This window comes from Pezoporus flaviventris, unplaced genomic scaffold (genome assembly GCF_033815535.1).
Source record: "Pezoporus flaviventris isolate CSIRO_AGI_PZ_B2104156 unplaced genomic scaffold, CSIRO_AGI_Pfla_v1 ptg000031l, whole genome shotgun sequence".
Lineage (NCBI taxonomy): Eukaryota > Metazoa > Chordata > Aves > Psittaciformes > Psittacidae > Pezoporus > Pezoporus flaviventris.
Window position 1 is genome coordinate 1,195,144 of NW_026892579.1, and position 20,378 is coordinate 1,215,521.

The 20,378-nt window shown below is 37.2% G+C and overlaps 1 protein-coding gene across 4 annotated transcripts in view; it reads right to left on the reverse strand.

The window, feature by feature from the left end:
• The window catches only part of NKAIN2 (sodium/potassium transporting ATPase interacting 2), a 558,646-nt gene that overhangs the window by 410,132 nt on the left and 128,136 nt on the right, over nt 1-20,378 (reverse strand). The window lies entirely within an intron of this gene.

Sequence of the window (20,378 nt, forward strand, 5' to 3'; positions counted from 1 at the left end):
GGCAGCCACAGCTTCTCTGGGCAGCCTGTTCCTGCATCTCACCACCATTATTGTAAAAAATTTCTTCTTTATGTTCAATCTCAATCCACCCTCTTTCAGTTTACAACAGTTGTACCTTGTCCTGTCATTACAGATCTTGGTAAAAACTCTCTCTCCATCTTTCTTATGAGCCCCTTGTTATACCCTGAAAGGCAGTTTCTATGTTGTTTTCTATTTTAACTAGCTTCTAAAATGAAAAAGAAAATCGCAAAGACCTAAAGACCATATCATGCAGCTTGAGCACTCATTCTACTGAAGATAACATTACACATCCTGTTTTGAGCCTTTGTGATCATCAGAGAGTAAGTGGTCTTGCTCACATCATTTTTATGACTACCAACTCTTATCTTCCTGTACCACTTTGTGTCCAAGTATGATTCATGCTGCTAAACTAAAAATAATAGTAATAGTGATATGGAAAACTCAAGTGTATGATTTTCTACAAAGTTTGTGAGCTGAATTGGACCCAGCAAAGCCAATGATAAATGCCAGGAAAAAAGAAGTGTGGATTGAGGCAGAGGAACGGAGAAGCATCACCTATGCCTTATGTAGTTTTGAATTGTTAGATTAAATCAGTCTTAATGGGTAAAATCCACTCCGGAGTAGATTCATTGGGCTCAAAAGCTCACATAAGCAAAACAGTATGTTAAGATCCTGATTTAGCAAAACCTTTAAAGAGCATGCATTTCTTTGATTTCCATATATAAACAAAATTCAGCCTTTAAAAATGCTGTTCTAATAATTTGGGGTTTTTTAAAACCTTGGACACTTTTGGATGGTGAAAAATAACTATTTGCACTTACGGTTGGTTTGGGGAAGTTCAATTTAAAATTGGTAAGAATCCAGAATTAATAGGCAATACATGTAAGAGACACTCTCTGTATTACTCCCTATAGTAGGAAACTTAATTCCCATATATGTAAATTCTTCCTCAGAACCGATGGTCCAGTATTTTAAAACTTAAGCTTCCACAGGTGGCTGTCAATTATCTTTTTGCTCTGAATTTCATGACTTTTAAAACCTAATAATAGGCTTTCTATTAGCACAATTAAGGATTCCCATCATCATACTTCTGTAAACCTGCTGTTATCAATAAAATTAGTTATAAGCCACAATCTTCATTTTTACATATCTTCTTCTCAGATTTTGAAATACTGTATAAAACCATAGGGAGTCCCCTCCTTTACAATGTAAAGAAGTGTACCAGCTTCGCTCCCAAGGTTCCTCCCAATGAGCATCACTACATACTTCTAAGACCAACTGTCTGTTGGCATAAATGACTTTCAGATCTAGATAAACTACTACTAGATGAAATACTACAGTAACTTTTAAGTCCCTTGTGTGCATCAAAAGACTAACCACCTCCTCTTCCACTGTCACCTATGAGAAGTATGGCTGATATTTAGTTCTTTGTTAAATAGCAATCTTTGAATAGAGAAGTGTAATAATATTACTACCACACCCATTCTCTAATAGAATTTATAAAATGACTAGCAACAGTAATTTAGTTCCATTTACAAAATAAGATGATGGAATAGTACAACAGTACACCCCCTAAGGCACATCTCCCTAGGGAAATTCTAATCCTGTCAGCTGAGAATGGCTGTTTTCTAACCGCATGTTTGCGCCATAAACTCTCACTTTAATTAAGAATATAAAATACTCTGACTCTCCCATCATTTCTTTACTCAATAAGTCCTTTTGCATCTCAGCATTCACATTATTAAAACACATGCACAATTCCCAAAACACAGGTCTGAAATTATGTCCTATGAATATCCTCACAAAGAAATAACCTGGAACTCAAAATACTCAAACCAAAGGATCTGTATGACCTTAGAACTAATCCAGTATTTGAAATTACTATATGCTAAGCATACTACCCCTTTATTCTAGCAAAATATTTGAGAGTATGTTTCATTTAAATCATGCACATGCTCTCACTGGAGGTTAACAGCATTCTAAAAATACCACTAATTAGAGGCTGCAGTACTTAAACCTTATGCAAAACCCCTGCTGTCCACTGCAGGTCATTCATTGCCTTGTAAAACACCAGAGGCACCCATTTACAGAAGTGTGGCACGCTGTTTAAGCTGGAAAGCTCCCTTTCTGCATCAGGTATCTACCTTGAAACTCTCACAGAATCCACTGCTTCATGTTTTAGAGCATTATCCACAAATTTTGTTCTTGTTGAGTACTTCCAAGGATGGGGCTTGCACCATGGGTCTCCTCCACAGGGTACAGTCCTTCAGAAACAGGCTACTCCAGCCTGGGGTCACTAGTCCTGCCAGCAAACCTGCCCCAGCACGGGCTCTTCTCTCCAAGGGGCCACAGGTCCTACCAGGAGCCTGCTCCAGCATGAGATCAGTATGGGGTCAGTAGTACTCACATATTCTTTCTTCGACATGTGATATTTACATGTTATCTCCGAAAAATTACTCATCCAGTCTTTCGTAATTTAACGGCATACAGTCTAAGAATATGCGCCAAGAGAATTTTTTTGTTTTTTTTTTTCTCTGCAAAGTTCCAACTGAATGAACTCTGGCAACCTTAATACCCCGTACAAAATATTCCAATGTCTCTCAGCCACCACTCCCCAGACTGCCACTATGAAAGCAACCCTGAAACATTTCTCTGATGTAGGCAAAACAAGCCAACAGTCACAAACTCAGGCCCCTAGCAGGGATAAAAAAAAAACAAAAACAAAAAAAACCAAGAAATCTCAGCATTAGAACTAGAAAGGATATTGACTTTTCCAGCAGCAAAACCATGAACTGTGTAGGGTCAGGAAAAGACAGACCTCTCATCTTTCAGGTGGTCGCTGCAGAACAACGCTGCTGGGAGACAGGAATAGTTGACACTACTTCTGACTAAACAGGTCTTCTGCTTTCTGGCTAAACTGAGTGGATGGAGGCCAGAGCTCTCCATACACCACCTTTTATGAATAGTAAATTTAAAAATATTTAAAATTAATGCATTCCCACCCTCCTCCTCATACACTGTAAATAACTGCTGCTTTTGACTTATCTGTGTGAGAGATGAATTAAAGCTAGAGCATATTTGATGCTAGAGGAAAATAAGCTAAGTGGATGATGATAAAAGTAAAAAGGGGATAACAGAACGTCAGCTCTGCTGATTATCTGAAGGCAAGCCTCTGAAGAATAATTCCACACATAGTGAAAGGATGCTGTCTGGGGAAGATGGCTGCTGAGGTGCACAGACGCAGCAGTGATGTATGTGTAGTTGGTCCTCCACCTCACAGACACAGCTCCCCAGCAGCTGATACCCTCTCCCTCTGCCCAGAGCTGCCTGCTCCCAGGTACAAGGGAGCCAATGCAGCCCAGAAGGAGCAGGGGCCTAACAAGGAAACAGAGTGCTGCAAATGCACTCAGAAACCCCATGTCCAGAAAGTATCTGGTGCCTTGTCTGCCATCCTATCTCAAGACACTGCCAGAAGAAGATGCCTGCATTTAACAAATTATTTTGGGAGAAAAGAGTGAATATATTATGCCTCTCTCACTGCAAACTCAGAAGTCCAACTCAATATGAAAATCAAGAAATATACACCATATTATACATATGTATAAATAAATGCCAAGAAACATGTTTATTCCTTTCTAAAATTTTAAATTTTGCAAGTAATTACAATAGCCACATCAAGTAGAATCTCTCTGAAAAGAGCTTTGATAAGATTAACTTGAATATTCTTACTTCTAAAGCCAAATTTTACAATTAGCTCAGCAATGTTTTACACCAAATTATTATATGGTAGCATGCTTTTAGAAAAACAGTACTAAAACAATTCAGAATGCGAAGATGTACCTGAGACTATATAATCAACACTTAATCACCTTGTTTCTTAGCGGAGGTGTATTATTGCACAGGAATTAAAGCATAAGCCTCTATTTTGATGTCTGTCCACAAAAGCACAACATATCACAGAATTATTTGGGTTGGAAAAGATCATCTAGTTCCAACCCACCCGCCACGGGCAGGGACACCTTCTACTTTCCCAGGTTGCTCAAAGGCCCATGAACCTTGAACAACTTGGCCTTGAACACTTTCAGGGATGGGGCAGCAGCAGCTTCTCTGGGCAACCTATTCCAGTGCCTCACCACCCTCAAAGTAAAGAATTTTTTCCTAATGCCTAATTAAAATCTCCCCTCTGTCAGCTTAAAGCCATTCCCCCTTGCCTTGTCACTATTGTCCTTATGAAAACCCCTACCCAAATTTCCTGTAGATCCTCTTTAGGTACTGGAAGGCTACAATAAGGTCTCCCTGGAGCCTTCTCTTCTCCAGGCTGAACACGTCCAACTCTCTCAGCCAGTCTCCATAGCAGAGATAGTCCAGCACTCTGATCATCTTCATGGCCCTCCTCTGGACTCACTCGAACAGGTTCACATCCTTCTTGTATTGGGGGCCACAGAGCTGAATGCGATATTCCAGGTGGGGTCTCATGTGAGCGGAATAGACGGTGAGAATCACCTCTCTTGATCTGCTGGTCACTCTTCTTTTGATGTAGCCTAGCATTTGGTTGGATTTCTGGGATGCAAGCACACACTGACAGCTCATTTTGAGCTTCTCATCAATCAACACCACAAAGTCTTTCTCCTCAGGTCCAGTCTCTGCTGTATTTGTGTATTTGTTCTTGGGATAGCTGTGAGCCAGGTGCAGGACCCTGCACTCTAGATGAAGCAGTAGCTAATTAAAAACAGTCCCCAAAGCTGCACAGAGTAATGACTGTAACAGAAACAAAATGCAGACCAAAAGGGATGAGGGAAAAAGAAAGAAAGCACTCTTTCAAGGTCAGATTTTTTTTTTTTAAAAGTCCAAATAATTAAAATAATTATTAAAATAATTGGGCACACCAGCCCCAAAAAAAACCCACAGAATTTGAAACCTAAAATTCTGTTATACTCAGGTAGTTCTATCTTTGTGATGACATGATACAAAGAAGAGGGGCTGGCCACTTCATAAAACATTGACTGGAGATATAACAACAGATTAAAACATGTAAAAGTCTGCTGCAAGTGAGAGAATAAATTATTTTCTAAGTCCGCAGTGGACAGGACAAGTAGCGTGGGGGTCTTTAATTGCTGTGTGGGAGTTTCAGTTTCCCTGGATGTATGATCATACACACATATACAGGTGCATGTCCTACTGACAAATACACTGAAGTACTGTAACAGATTGCCTCCAAATGTTAAGTAGTCTTCAGCAGCAGCAGCTTTCAAGATCTTGCAAGTATGATGGATGAAGATATCATGCCTTCCAGGGTCAGAATTATGACTAGGTAAGCTTTATTCATTTTCTTCTATGACTTCACACAACCAAAAAAACTTTCTCCACTTTGGATGGTACAACTTTCCCATCTGAAGTGATGCAAGAGATGACAAAGGGAACACCGCAATGGAGAATTAAGAGCTAGCACAAAGCATTAAGGGATGAAGATATCCCAAGCACACTAGAATTTTCTGCTCACTGCATCTATGGCTGAGCAGAAGTGATTAATGACATAAACCTTTAGCTTAGATGATAAGAGAAGCCCTAGCTTTATTTCTAGAGCAGTACAAAAGAGCATGTTATGAGGCAGGCTCTCAGCTAACCCCTGTGCATAAAGAAAAGAAGGACTGGGAGAAGGGAAAGAATGGGGCGGGGGAAAATTAACAGAAGTCATTCATAAAACTACTTTAAGCAAATGGAAGAGTTAACATGGAAATTACTTAATGTCATTTGGATAATGCATGATAACTGAGAGGCTGCTGCTTCCAAGCAAGCACATGAATGATTAAAGCCCTATAAGCATATTCACTCAAAAGCTCTTTTACACAGTTAACATGAATTAAAAGTACACAGGGAAAAGTTCTTTGGAAGACCTTTAATTCCCATCTCCAAACTGACAGCACTACTTGAAATAGCAATATAGTTTTTTGATAAAGTATCACATAATCATGTAACAGGAAAGCAAACACCACAAAGAATAAGGATGAATTTACCACTAGGGTGTGGCTACTGGTTAAGTGAAAAGGGTTCCCTTAAGATTAGCACTAAAATCTGAGATCTCAGGCAATGCCAGGAGCTTGTCCATGATTTGTTTATATAAGACTGCTACATTACTCACTTGCCTAATAAACAAACAAACAAACAAAAGACTTCTTCAGTGTACTGGCAGCAAAGCCAGAGGGTCTTCAGTATGAAGAAAATTGCCAGAGGATTTTCTTTTTAGCTTTAGTAGGGTTTAGAACAGATATAAAAATCCCCCAAGTTTAAAATGAGTGAAAACACCCTATGCTGGAGAACTGGAAAGCAATAAACTTTAGCTCCTATTGCAATTACTGCTGCAGACTATATTCATAAAAACTGCCTATTCCATGAAACAAAGAACCAAAATGTACCTTAGAACATTATTACTAAATAGAACCTTAAATATGAATTTTATCCAAAGACTTTTTGATTCAAACAGAATCTGAGCAACTTTTACCATACATCACAGATTTAGTCTTCTGTTACTATAAAGAGATCCATAGTTTACAACTCTGCAACTCTCTAACAGAGTGAAGCTCATTAATCAAAATAGTATTTTGATGTGATGTGCAAATAAACAGAAGTACAGCTATGCTTAGCATGGCTCCAGTGCATGAAAACCTGCTCCCAGAACAGCTGGAATAAAGCATTACTCATTTACAGTTTCTAATCACATTCAGCATCTAGAATGGAAATCTGATGGTTTTTAATTGCTTTCAGTATCTTATTTCATTTTTTAAAACCCTGTTATACAACACTGAAATTACTGGCACTATTTCACACCTACAGAATTCTTTCAAACTGAACTTTTTTCTACAACTTACTTTGTACAGGAAAAATATACCTCAGAAAAGGATATAAGGATGACTTTAAAGTATGCTCAAGTTTTCATCTTGTTTTCTAAAAGGCAAAACCTATGGGTAAAATTCACCCTCTTTCTCACGCATAAACCCTGACAAGCAAGAGAAGCAGTATGGTTCCTCTTGGTAGGAAGGGAGGATTTAGTCTCCTGGGGATCCTGCAGATCATCATGTACAATGATATGGGGGTAAGCTCAGGTCTAGATCATCAGATCTCAGTAGGGATGTTGCAAGGATAAATTCATTTATGTGTCTGAGGTCTCAGATGTAAACATGAGAAACTAATTACCTCAAGAGGTCAATAGCAGGAGCCCAAGTCCTCGTGGGAATAGCTAGGGCATTGGCTTCCATTAACCAAGCAGGCAAGCTTAATACCTCCAAATGAAAAATTTGATTTCTAAATTCTTTCAAGAACACAAATATTATGCATATAAAAAAAAGCACTGTTTAATTTTAACATCTGCAGACAACTGCTGCAGAAACTAGACCTGATTTCCCTCACAAGAAATTATGCATTTGTGTTTGCAACTTTCAGCACAGAATTGTTTTACTTCTGTTGTCCTTGCCAGAAATTACTGTGGTGAGGATTGATCATGCTCACTTCATAATTTTTTTTTATTGCACCTCAGATATATATATACTTGCCTTAAATTAAACCAAATAGTATAAGCTTTATACATCACAGTTCCATTAGTAAAGAACTTAACTCCTCTCCTGTTTGAAATCATGTTTGGGTTTCTTCCTACCTCCCAACACTTTCAGAAATATGGAAGTAAGGATGTGGCATCTTCTGACCATTTAAGCAAGGCAGAAGACTGTCATCAGGGGCTGATCTTTATAGCATCTTACTTCATTTCTTGAGACCAAATCCTTTGAAAAACTGGTGAATCATCACCAGTAAGTTACAATCTGAAACTGAACTGTTTAACATCATCTCTTTTTAAAACTTCAGCGTATTTGTACTTCAATTCTGATACCCAACACACCTAACAGCAAGCATACCAGTCTTCACCACCCTCTGTGTTGAAGACTGAGCCAGATCAACAATTTGTCTACTCTAAAGCATAATAAGCAAGTAAGTAAGAACACTGCCAGGCTGGTAGCCAGCACTTCTTGCCTCCCTGCTTCTACCGTCCTTTAAGAAATACATGTTCTTTTCTCCATGTGCTTATGCCCTCTTCCCTTTGTCTGTTCATGATCATTTCCCCTGTGACTTAGAATGAGCTAACCATTCTGTATCAGTTTGGACTGATCTGAAAATAACCTCTACTGCTTAAACAGTGCAGAAATTGCAGCTACAAAACCTGTCCCACCATGTCATTTTAGCATCTACTGTAAAGTTAACCATTACTTGTCTGATGGCAAAGCTGAATTAACAAGGTGTGAATTTTTTTTCAGTTCTGTACCATAGCTATGCAGTTCTTGTGAACACTCACACATTATGATTTTCTTTTTGGTTTGAAAAAATATTGAAGATGTAAAACCAGCAGTATAGCTATGCAGGCTTGTAACAACACTTAAATCAGTAATGGAAGTAATATACATAGGACCAGGGTAATAAGCTTAAAGTAGGGGTTTTTTTATCTTTAAAAGTACTGCCTAATTTGGATTTAATTTTCCAGAAATGTCTGTATCAATCTACATGGAAAGTCAAAATGTTATAAAAGAATACAAAGACACGGCATCCTCTGAACCATTTGATGATTTTTCTTCCATCTGTGCCATCTTATCGCATGCCTGCACTTCTGGTTCCAGTCTCCTAACGGTCATACTTTTTCTAGATCTACACCTTCTTTCAAAATGCCAAAAGCTTTTCTCAACTACACAAAACTTTTCAACTGAGTATTTTGTTACTTGCTGGATTCCTCAGTTTCCTGCCAATACGCTATGGGCCAAAGCTGTACAGTGCCTCCTGACAGTCCCCACTAAGTAAAACATTGCAATTGGCATTAGTAAAAAGGATACTGGAACCAGATTCCATTTTCATAGAACAATCTACTTTTTCAATTAAATTATTTTTCCAATAGATTAATTTTGAAGAAACAAACTTGAAAAGAGTAACTCAAAATGGCTGTACTTATTTTTTTTTCTTAATATACCATGATATTATCTGAAATAGATCTGAACAATCTTCATTAAAAACTATGCTTTTTCACATTTTTAGCATTCAAAGGTGATCTCTCTTGAAAACGTATAGTCCATCACCCACTGGGCACCACGTCTAATTTTCTACTTCAGAAATGTATTAATCATGCAGCAGTGGACAGGCACTGCTTAAAGTTCATACCACATTTTTCAGGTATCCTTTAGAACAGCTAATTAAAATCACATAAGGATCAAACTAAAATAAGAACAGCAGGCGAATCCGTTTTTTCAACTTTTGATCTGTTTTCCCCACAGAAATTCTTGCTGTATCATTCACAGAAAGTTTCTACTTCATTCTGGAGGCAGAGTCATTCAAGATGTGCCCTCCCACAGGGCAAAACTCTCTCCCAAAGGAAAACACTTATTGGCGTATAGTTCCCTAAAACCATCCCAACCTAGCAAACAACTTAAGCATGTTAATAAACTTCAGCACTCAAGCACCAACCCCCTGATGCAGGTCATTTGATACCTAAAATGTGAGATGATGGGACCATTTAGGTGTTTAAAGCTGCATACATAATTAAGTGTTTTAGTGGATTTAGGCCAGGTGCCTTATCTCCTACAGAGCTTGAAGGGTCTGCTTTTTGTCTGGAAACCTGCATTCACACATTAACTCACAGAAGTTGATCAGTCATTATTCAGTTATGAAATATTTGAAGCACTTCGGGGGAAAAGCAAACAAACAACAAACAAAAAAAAGACTATGTATTACTGTACCTGGAGACAACAAGCTATTCCAGTCTATCACAGTAAGCTTTCTTTCAGAATGTATGTGATGCGTATTGAAAATCTCTGCAAAGCCTTTACCTTAACAATCTTGCAGAAATGAGCCTACATTACTCAGACTAATGCATTTCACCCCCTCAGACAACCCTTACACAAATACTGTGCTTTTTACAGACTGTATGTAGGCAGCAGTGCAGTACTTCCGCCCTATTCAGCAGTCTCTTTAAATTACCTTGAATTAAAAAAAACCAAACTATACTACTCTTTTCTTTATGAAAACATGTGTCTAGTGTTACCTACCTTGCATCTTGATAGTAGATGAATGCAAATTTAGTCAGCCTCTTGAGTAGTGGGTATAAAACATCATGAGTAAAATTTTATCAAGCAACCAAAGTCAGTTAGGAGTAACTCAGGAAAAACTGCTTGATGGCCTATGATCTAAAGTGAACTATAAATAGTGAGAGAATCAGATTGCTAAACACTTTGGCTCAGAGGAGTCTGATCATATGAAACAGACTGATCTTGAAGAAATATCTTAAGCCAAACTCTTTTCATTTCACCATGTCGTATTCCAAGCCTTTATTAAAATGTTGTCCATACTCCAGCAAAGTATAAATTCATTTATCTTCTGTAGAATTCAGTAAAGTTCTTCAGAGTTATTTCAGATGACAATCAGCTCTTGAAATCTTTTCCTTTTGAAAAAAATTTTCAGTAAGTTTTACCCAATTCAGTTGTAGTCCCATATATGGGCAATTGGGTCTCATCAGTATTTACTTTCTAGCCTTCATTTCATGAGAACTCGCACTTTAAGTAAAATTTATACAAGTAAATTCAGAAAATTATAACCTCTCCATTTGATACTGAAACATTAGGACTGGAGTACTTGGAACCTCCAAAGCTATTGCTTGAAAACACACCCTTCCACAACAGTCTTGTTGAGCTTAACAGCCTTTTGTCAGTCTAGGGTAATTATGCACTTTGCATTATTAGTAACCTTTATCCAGGGAGATAATACTAAAACAAAAGCAATGAAGTCCCCCCAATATGCGTACAAGGCAATGTACATAAGATGAGATAGTGAAGCATACGTGTATGTCAACATTATCAAACAATTCCAGCCCTACTGGAATAAGTGTGATCCTACTGGAAGCACTTTGTTTGGATGGCTTTTAAAGGAATTGTATTGAAATTCAGTCTAAATGAACTACACTGGGGTTCTGGGCTGTGTATCAGCTTTATATACGTTGGTGTTGTTTTGTTTGGTTGGGGTTTTTTGTGTTCTTTTTTTATTTGGTTTGGGGGGGGTGGTAGGTTTTGTTTGTTTTTTTAAATGTAGGTCATTAGCTAAGCATTAAATTGAATGGAGCTGTGCCAATTTATGCTAGATCAGTATTCGCCTGCCCAATATCAAGACAGAATTAACAGGAAATCACCAGATGAGCCATTACTTCCCTTAAGACTTACTAGTTCCTATGGCTGAGGCTAGCATCAAGCACACACATGATCTGTTAGTGAGCCTGGGCTTATTTCATCGTCATGCTGATGATGTCTTGTGGCACGAAGAATAATCCTGATCAGTGTAGCCAATGCTGAACACATCCATTTTTAAGAAAGATGAATCTGGAAGTCTTCCCAGGTTATACATCTGCCCCTCTAATTCACAGTTACTCAGAAAGCACAGACTTCTCCCTATGATATATTTGTGGTTGAGCTCAGAGCAGCTTGCTAAAAAAAATACTAGTTAAAATGCTGACTGCGTGTTGGATACTGTATATGCAACTATAATTGGGAAAACATCAATTCATCTGCGTGAAATGTCATCTACCAATTGTTTAACTTAGGGCAGCTAGAAATTAATTTGATTTAGAAAGAAATACAAAGGAAGACATTTTTTTTCTTGGTTTTCTCTCTCTCATCTCGTTTTCCTTTTGTCACACTCCAGTTCTGAAGCCTTTTAACCTTATCCTTCAGAATAGATTCCTCTCCCTTTTAAAAAGCAAGGAAGCTCTTTCCCAGTGGAATTTTACTATATTCCAGGGGGACTAAAGGCAATGACACAGTGCTTGAGCCATTCATACAATATTATTCACAGTCAGCCAGTCAGATTTCCCAAGATCTAAAGCATCACTGTTTTTCTAGCACTAGCCATTTCCCCAGACATACTCTAAGAAGGCTGTCTTCAGTGTTCAAGACTTCTAGGCACTAAAAGCTAATGAAATGTTAGGAACAAACTGACTCCTAAGAGCTGATTTCCTCAGTTGTTTGTTTTATTTGTGTATATGTGGTGGTAGACAGCCAGATTTTGAATGTTTCTGTCTAGCTGGCTTTTAGTTTTTTCTCATATGCCATCTGTGTCCTGAAAAATTGAACTCATGTTTTACACATGGAAATGGCACACAAACCTGTTTACATAAATGATTAATACCTGGTTTCAAGTGCTTAATTATGAAAATGGCAAGACTGTAGATGCAACACTGCAAAACCCCATAACTAACAATGTTCTGAAAAGAAAACAAAACACCAGGAAAAAAAACACAACAAAAAAACGCCAACCAAACAAACAAAAAACCCCACCCTTTCAAATTATCATAACAATGTCCAAAAGGATTATACAGCTTTGTCAGCACCTGGTACAGCCATTCCCACATTCTTTGAGAATCCCTGTGCAAGAACATTGAAAAATCACCTGAGACAGAAGTACAGAAGTATATTATCATAATGTGATGAGAAGCTACTCCATCTTCAAGCACCAGTTCAACACATTTTCTGAGGGATCTCTACATTTAATGTAGACATATTACATCCTGAAATGACTCATTACTGCAGAGTAATGAGTACTGCAGAGTACTGGGCCAGACGGAAATGCATTTTTTCCATGAAATGTTGCCTGTTGTTTTTTTTTTTTTATTTTGGACTTCTGTTATTAACATAACAGAGAATATAGACCTAAGATTGGTTGGTATCATTTCACAGTCTACTATATTGTTAGGCTCTGGCACTTCAAAAGGATTGATTGTTTCCAAGTCTCCTGTTTAGCTGGAGGGCATGCAGATATATTTTGCTAGCAAAAGGGTTAACAGATTCAACCTTTTAAAAAATGTACTTCTTTACATGCATATAATATGATCGACAGTTAACTGCATACACATTAGTAAACAGAAGTGAAAAACAAATTAATTGGAAGGTATAGAGTTTATTGTTTGTTCTCTGCTTGATAGATGGATCTCATTATTTTCCTTGGGCAGACAAAGCCATAACAGTTTCCAGAGAATGGAGAAGTGGCAGCTCCAGGAAACTGCTTACAGATGGACACCCAGCAGGCTAAAAATATTACTTCTGTCCACCTCATCAATAAACTGGCTCCATGTAGAATGGCAATTATTCTTTTCCTGCTTGTGTTGCCCTTTGTGAGGCCTGAGGACTATTATTGATAAGAGGGTATGGAGTGCAAAATATATACAGTAACTCAAACTCATTTACTATGGTAAATCCATACTGGGTAGCAATGATGCCTTTTATGCCATTATTTAAAGTGGCAGTGTGCACTCATCAATGTCCAAAAGGATTAAGTTGATCCTGTGTTTTGCTACTAGCCTATTAATGATTAATGATAGGCAGTTATTTGCCTATTTTAGACATAGCACATTCTGAGCAGAAACTAAAAGGGGAAAACCAACTCTGCACTCTGTAGGGTTTTTTTCTTTAATAGAATAAAATGTCACAGGCAGTGAGATCCCTCTGATCTTTCCTTCACCACAACACAGAGAGGGACAGATCCTAACTGTAACTGTACGATACCTAGAGAAGTCAGGTTCCCCCCAGCGGAAGGCAAGGGGACTACAGATGTGCCCTGACCATGGGGTGGAACAACTTTAAGCAATGCAAAAAAGCCAAGGGACCCTGGGAACAAAAGCTATCTGAGGAAGTGGCCACAAATGTTTTCCAAATGAATTACTAACATGTTCAAATGGCTTATTCTATATTAACAGTCCCCCTGCTTGTCACAATATGCTTTCTGAATGCACAGCATACTGAACTTACCCCATACAAAATTCAATCAGTGTTCTTTGCAATAATCTACTGGATCTGCTGACTACACATTTGAACTTAAAATGATAGGGGTTATGTAAAGTATTTAAGTGCAAATTTTTATGTGGCACCAACATCTGTAAATGGAGAAATACTAAAGCCGCATTGCTTTAATATACCATGCTCACACAAAGCGAAATAATTTAGGTTTGGAAGTGTTGCAAGAGCTGCATATGCCTGAAGTCGGGTGACTTCTGCCAATAAAGTAGGTTAGACGGACACTTCATCTTATTCCTCCTAAAAGACCTTTTGTTTTTACAGCAAGCAAGCTGTGTGCCAAAATACTTTAGTTTGATCCATGACAAGACTGTTAGTTCATAGGTCCAAGGTGAACCACCCTTCTGAAATGAAGAAAGTTCAGGTAATTCGAAAAATTGGAAGTTATTCCAATGCAAGTTTAAGGCAGGTATAAAGGGCTACATTAAAAAAAACAAACAGTTCAGCAGTAATCTCACCATTGACCAAGTACAGCCAAGTAACAGCTTGCTGTTTCAGAGAGAATTCTACAAGCACAGAGTTAGATCTGTGTTGCCAGTACTGCTATTATTATTGACATCTAGCATTTATAAAGATTTTTTCAACAGAGCAGTTAATAGAAATTTGCATGTATAATTAAATATTTTCTATTTTGAACTTTAAAATTTCTGTGATTACCTGATCCTATTTCTGATCACAGCAGCCACATCACTCCATACAGTATGCACACCTCTGCACCTGGTCAGGGGTTCTATACCTTCAGCAGATTACTTATACTTGTTTATCTCTGTTAATATCAAAGAAACCCACCTCAGCAGCTGTTCCATATGCATACAAAACTTCTTTATCACATCCACTGGAGTGCCCAATTAACTTAAAACATATCATTAATAAGCGTTTTGTTGTTCATTGTCACCTGAATGTTAGAAATGTAGAGAGCAAAAGGCAGAGAAGCTATGCTTGTGGGACGATCAAGGTGATGCCACTCAAAAATTATCTGCTTTGAAAGCTAGGACAGTTTAGCATACATTTGTTATCATATTCTTTAGTTAATTGTCAGTAAGTCATTGCTGTATTTCCATTTAGCCCAGTAGATTCGGTGTATTAGTAAAAAGTAAATCCTGTAGTTCCACTACATACACTTGTTGGGGAAAAAAAAAAAAAAAAGGCAGTTTTGCGCTTCCATAAATCATAGAATCATAGAATGGTTAGGGTTGGAAAGGACCTTAAGATCATCTAGTTCCAACCCCCCTGCCATGGGCAAGGACACCTCACATTAAACCATCTCATCCAAGGCTTTGTCCAACCTGGTCTAGAACACTGTAGGGTGGAGCATTCACAACCTCCCTGGGCAACCTATTCCAGTGCCTCACCACCCTAACAGGAAAGAATTTCCTCCTTATATCCAATCTAAATCTAGCCAGTATCATCCTTCTGAATATGATTCAAACATGAAAGGAAAAACAAGCAAAAAAATCATCAATGCCTTTGTTGGAAAAAAAATCCTTATTTTTTTTTTCTCCTTCTGATGAATTAATATTTAAAGGATACCTTCTTCAAAATAATCTCTGATATCTGGAAGCCGTACCTCCCATAAAGAATCACTTTATACTTCCTTTTCCTAGACCAAACCAGAAATTAGAGTTACACAAAATATATTAATTACTGCCATTGTGCCAGTTTCCCAGTAATTGGTAAAGTCACTAATAACTTACCCAGAATAGCATAATCATTAAACACAAATTAACAAAACAGTCAACCACCAGCAAAACACCTTCAACTGTGCATGTTTGCCAGCCATTTGCCAGGACTTGTTTTGGACTCAGAGATCTGCAGCACCTGAAAATAAGGCTGCTGGTTCACTTATTCAAATTTATAACTGGTCTTACTTCCAGAAGTATTTTTAATGCGCAGGATGATATTAATCTACAGTGAAGTTAAATGCTTAATCTCTACTGAAGAATCACAAGACAATTTCTAGTAAAAAAATGAAACCTACAATTTTTAGAGGTTTATGCTTGTGGTTTTGGTGTGGTGGTTTTGTTTTGTTGTTTGTTTTTTTGTTTTGTTTGCTTTTTTTAAGGACACACAGGCTGCCTAATAGTTATCATCTATTTTCCTTTACCATTGACTAGGCTGTCAAAGAAATAAGCAAACCAGGGATATGATCAGTAAAAATCTAAAGTTACTGGAAAAATTACTAGCCTTGTATAATATAAAGAAGACAAATTTGAGTCTTTATCCTGCAGCATGCTGTTACGTCACTATGTCCATCTTGCAGTAATTCACATTACCATGGTTCAATGTTGGGTTATTTTACCAAAACATTGTTTCATCACAATTTAAATTTTTGCTCTAGCAGGAGAAAAGGGCAAGTAGATTCTTAAGGGTTTGTACTCTCTATAAATGAAACATCACACTGCTTTAAACTGAATACTTGAATAGTGTCCATGCATTTATGCTCTGCTAGGTTTTATGACACTACTTGTCTCACAAGTAAAATCAGGTGACTGGTCTTAGCATTCTTACTACTTTCCACATATTGTTATCCTCTTTATGACCTACAGAAGACAAACTACTTTTGCTCCTCATCTTCAGTATGCTAGTGAATGTCTTTGCCTAATTTTATTCACTCTCACAACAGCTTCTATTATCCATTCAAGCCTAAAAAAGCAAGTTATTTACCTACAAGCAGAGACTTTTCCAGCAAGTTTATAAGCATGCATATAAATTAGAGTTATTACTTTGACCATGCTATAAAGTTTCCTTAGAATTCTCTAATCACTTTTAGAATTATAATGCAATGGAAATCTATTACTCTTATAGTGCTTTTCACCCTACAAAAGTAACATTCAAAGATAACATCAGGGCAGGGGGGAGAGGAGAGGTAATCTTTCACCATTTCTAAGTAAGACAGATAATGCTTGAGTGGCCAACTGTGTGTTAAAGAAACAATATTTTCTTTAAAATTTAAGCAATGATTCCTCTATTTATCCGTTTGGAAGCAACTCATTATCTCTACTTGTAGGTCTTCATTCATAAATAAAACAGGCACCAACTACAAAGTGAAAATAATGAGTTGCTATAGCTTAACATATTAATCCTTCTATTTATACTATTAATTCATCATTAGATGATGCTCAGTCATTTAGTAATATAAATTTAAAAAAAAAATTAAGATTTAAAAACTTCGATACCTAACAAGCAATGGACAAAGTGAAAGAAAAAAAAAACAACCGCAAAAATGTAAACAAAAAAAAAACAACCCAACAACCCCCCCCCCCCCACACACACACAAAAAAGGGGGCTAAAAAAACCCCAAACAAAAACCAAACCAAACAAGCTCTAGTATGTAAATGCGTGTTTCTGTTCTCGTGCTCCCCTCATGTCTCAGTAAGCTATTCCAACATGACACAACAAAATGGGTATGTGTAGGTGACTGCCTAGAAACAGATGCTTTCCCAGAAAAGAACATTGAGATGCATTTTTCTTTTCATATTACACTTTGTAAAAGCATTGCCTTACTATAGGACTCCATTTTGGTTTTGGTTTTTTTTTTGGCAGAACATTTTTGTTAGACTAGGAACAGTCAGAATTTGTACTTTAAGCTGTAAAAAAAAAGTAAAAATAAAAATCCTGTTAGCAATAAAAGCTAGATACTGCTTTCAAAATGCAATAGTGATGAAGGACTGCGCAGTTATTGAAATCCATTAAAGTCATCTTGTTGTCTTAAACAAGATTTAACTAAGACTCCAAGCTCTGCAAAAGAGTTCCCAGAATACTATGAATTGCTTGTATAAGGGAAAAGATTAAATATCTGAGGAAGTAGCAATAATATTATGCCATGTTCTCTGTCTGTCTGTCTCTAGGTATCTATATAAATGAGAGCACTCACTGGCTGGATTTTGTCATCATTATCACATTTGCAATGAGATGGACAGACAAAACATAGGCACACACTTTATTTTCATGACAATGGCAACATGTTAGACATATATACTACTACGTACTGGGGGAGGAGGGGAGTAGGCAAAAGGAGAATGATTTAGCTGTAGCAAGTCTGATCTTTGGGCTAGTCCTTTTGAAAACTGCATTATATCAATTCTGATTTTTTTTTCAAATGAGTTAAATGTAATTTAAAAAGAATAAGCTGAAACACTATAATCACTACCAGCATGAAAGAACCACTTAGCCTCATTTTTAAGCCTCTGAATGAGACAAAGGTTACTAGGTTACCATCCCTGTTTTCTATAAGTAAAGAATTAAGCTCTTGTGCCTGAGGTTTGCAGTGATTGTTCAGACAAGGGCAAACATGTATGATAAGAAAAAGTGGAAACTGATTCATTTCGTAAGTGTTCAAACAGGCATAACCAAAAGAATGAATTTTGTTGCCAATATTATTTAATCTTTCTGACAAGCTTGCAATAAGCCATTAGCACTGTAGTATATTTCCCATGAGCCCACATCTCATTGCTACCAACCACCATCACAAAATGACCCTGGCTTTCTGTTCAACACAGAAAGCCCACAGGCCAGTGCCTTGCGGTTTAATGTGTGTGGCCAAGAAATCTGGCCCTAAGCAATAAAAAGAGTATTTTCCTTTTGTATGGCATGGGAAAACAAGTATGTTACTTCTTGACTCCACTTTGTTATTACTGAGCTAATTACAGATATAAGAATCTTCCTGAAAGGGCATCTACAAAGGAAAAGGCAGATACAGAGAAATACCATATCCTACCGAGGAGGTCTTTGATACCTTTGAGGGTGTCCCTCCTCTCAATGATGAAGACGTTGGCTGTACGCACTGGAACCAAACTGAAGGCCAAGAGAAGCTTTTCTAAAGACAGCAGATTGTAAATACAAATGTCACACTCCCACACTATTTTGATTTAAATTTAATTTAGTTGATTCTGTGATTCTATGTTCTTTTTCCCTCTGGAAATCAGAAAGCTTTCACAAAAGCTTTAACAAATACGCTCTAGTATTTTATATACAAGGGAGTGAAAAAAAAAACCACAAAGCAACTAAAAAGCTGACAAATGAAATTACAGAGCCAAAAAAATTCCTACTATTGGCCTAGATTAACATTATAGTTAAGGAACTCAAGTAGATAAAGACAGACTTCCAAAATTTGACAGAAGCAAGGAACAAGTCACTGTCATAGGTGTCTGTACTGAAAACTACCAGAGTACAGTATTTTATTCACTTATTTATCCTTGAATACACTAAAACAAATGGTGGCAGGGTTCCTGATCCCTTCTACCCTCCAAATTAGTTCCAGTAAGAGCAGCCATCATTCAGTAAGAGCCAAGGATCAGGCGGAATATGGACTACAGAGTGGGATGCCTACTAACTGCACAAAAAGAGCTGCAAGAATACCAGTGTAAAATGTTATTAATATAATGCAATATGCAGTTTGAAAAGATTATAAAATGAAGAAGCAGCCTCTGCAACTACACATATTAATGATAAATGACAATTTTACCATAAAGCCACTTCCCTGCATAAAACTGAGATAAGTGAATATTGTAGCTTTGCTAATTAGTCATATGAAAAAAGATGTTAAACTGTCAAGTGTGAATATTTTATCATGCTATGCAAAATTAATTACTGTAGATAATATAAATACTTATTGAGTTTAATCTATAAATATGGAAATTATAACTCATAAAACTGGTAAACTCTTATTTCTCTATTTTGCCTAGGTAGTATGAAATATAAATAAAAATATTCTCAGCAATTTTTTACATGCACAACAAAAGCTCTTGGGAGCCTTTTCTGCATTAAGCACACACAAATTAAGACACCAATGGTCCTTCTAATCCAAATACTTACCAGACACCACTTCTTTCCTTTGAAATCTTCCAGCTGTTGATGACTCAGCTTTTGAGCTGTGAACTAACAGCACCATTGGCTTTTACAAAATTAGAGAAGTGATACTGCCCATCCTAATAAAGTTTGGTGCATTGCAAGCACTCCTAACCATTTCTTAAATGCTGGAAGAGAAAATATTCCTTTCTACTGTTCCTTCTTCATCTGTGTAACATCTTCATCTTTGTCACTCAAAAGATCAAATACATGTAAGTCTGAATTTCAGCTTCACACAAAACATCCTTGTGCTAATTACACCTCAGGATTTTCATACTGACCTTTCAAGACCTTCAACCACCAATTTGCACTTCATAGTCTCTTTTATTTGTTTTGCAGAAAATGTCTAGACAGACAGAAACATGAAAATTCCTCCAGAACCATCTTCCAGAAAGGTCTAATAATGCAGATTAAATAATAATGAAAGAAAAAATAATTGAGATTTTCGTTAAAGCTATTTTCTATTACCAGTTACTCTTGAGTAGCTAGTACCACTTGACGCAACATTCATCTTTTTGCTAAGGGATACAAGCCACCATCAATGGACAGTAAGCCACTTCATCAAAAAGAGGTAGAAAGTATCACTGATTTTGGACCCACATTCTAAACAATCAAAACCAACAGAAGGTTTAGAAATACATGATCAAAGAC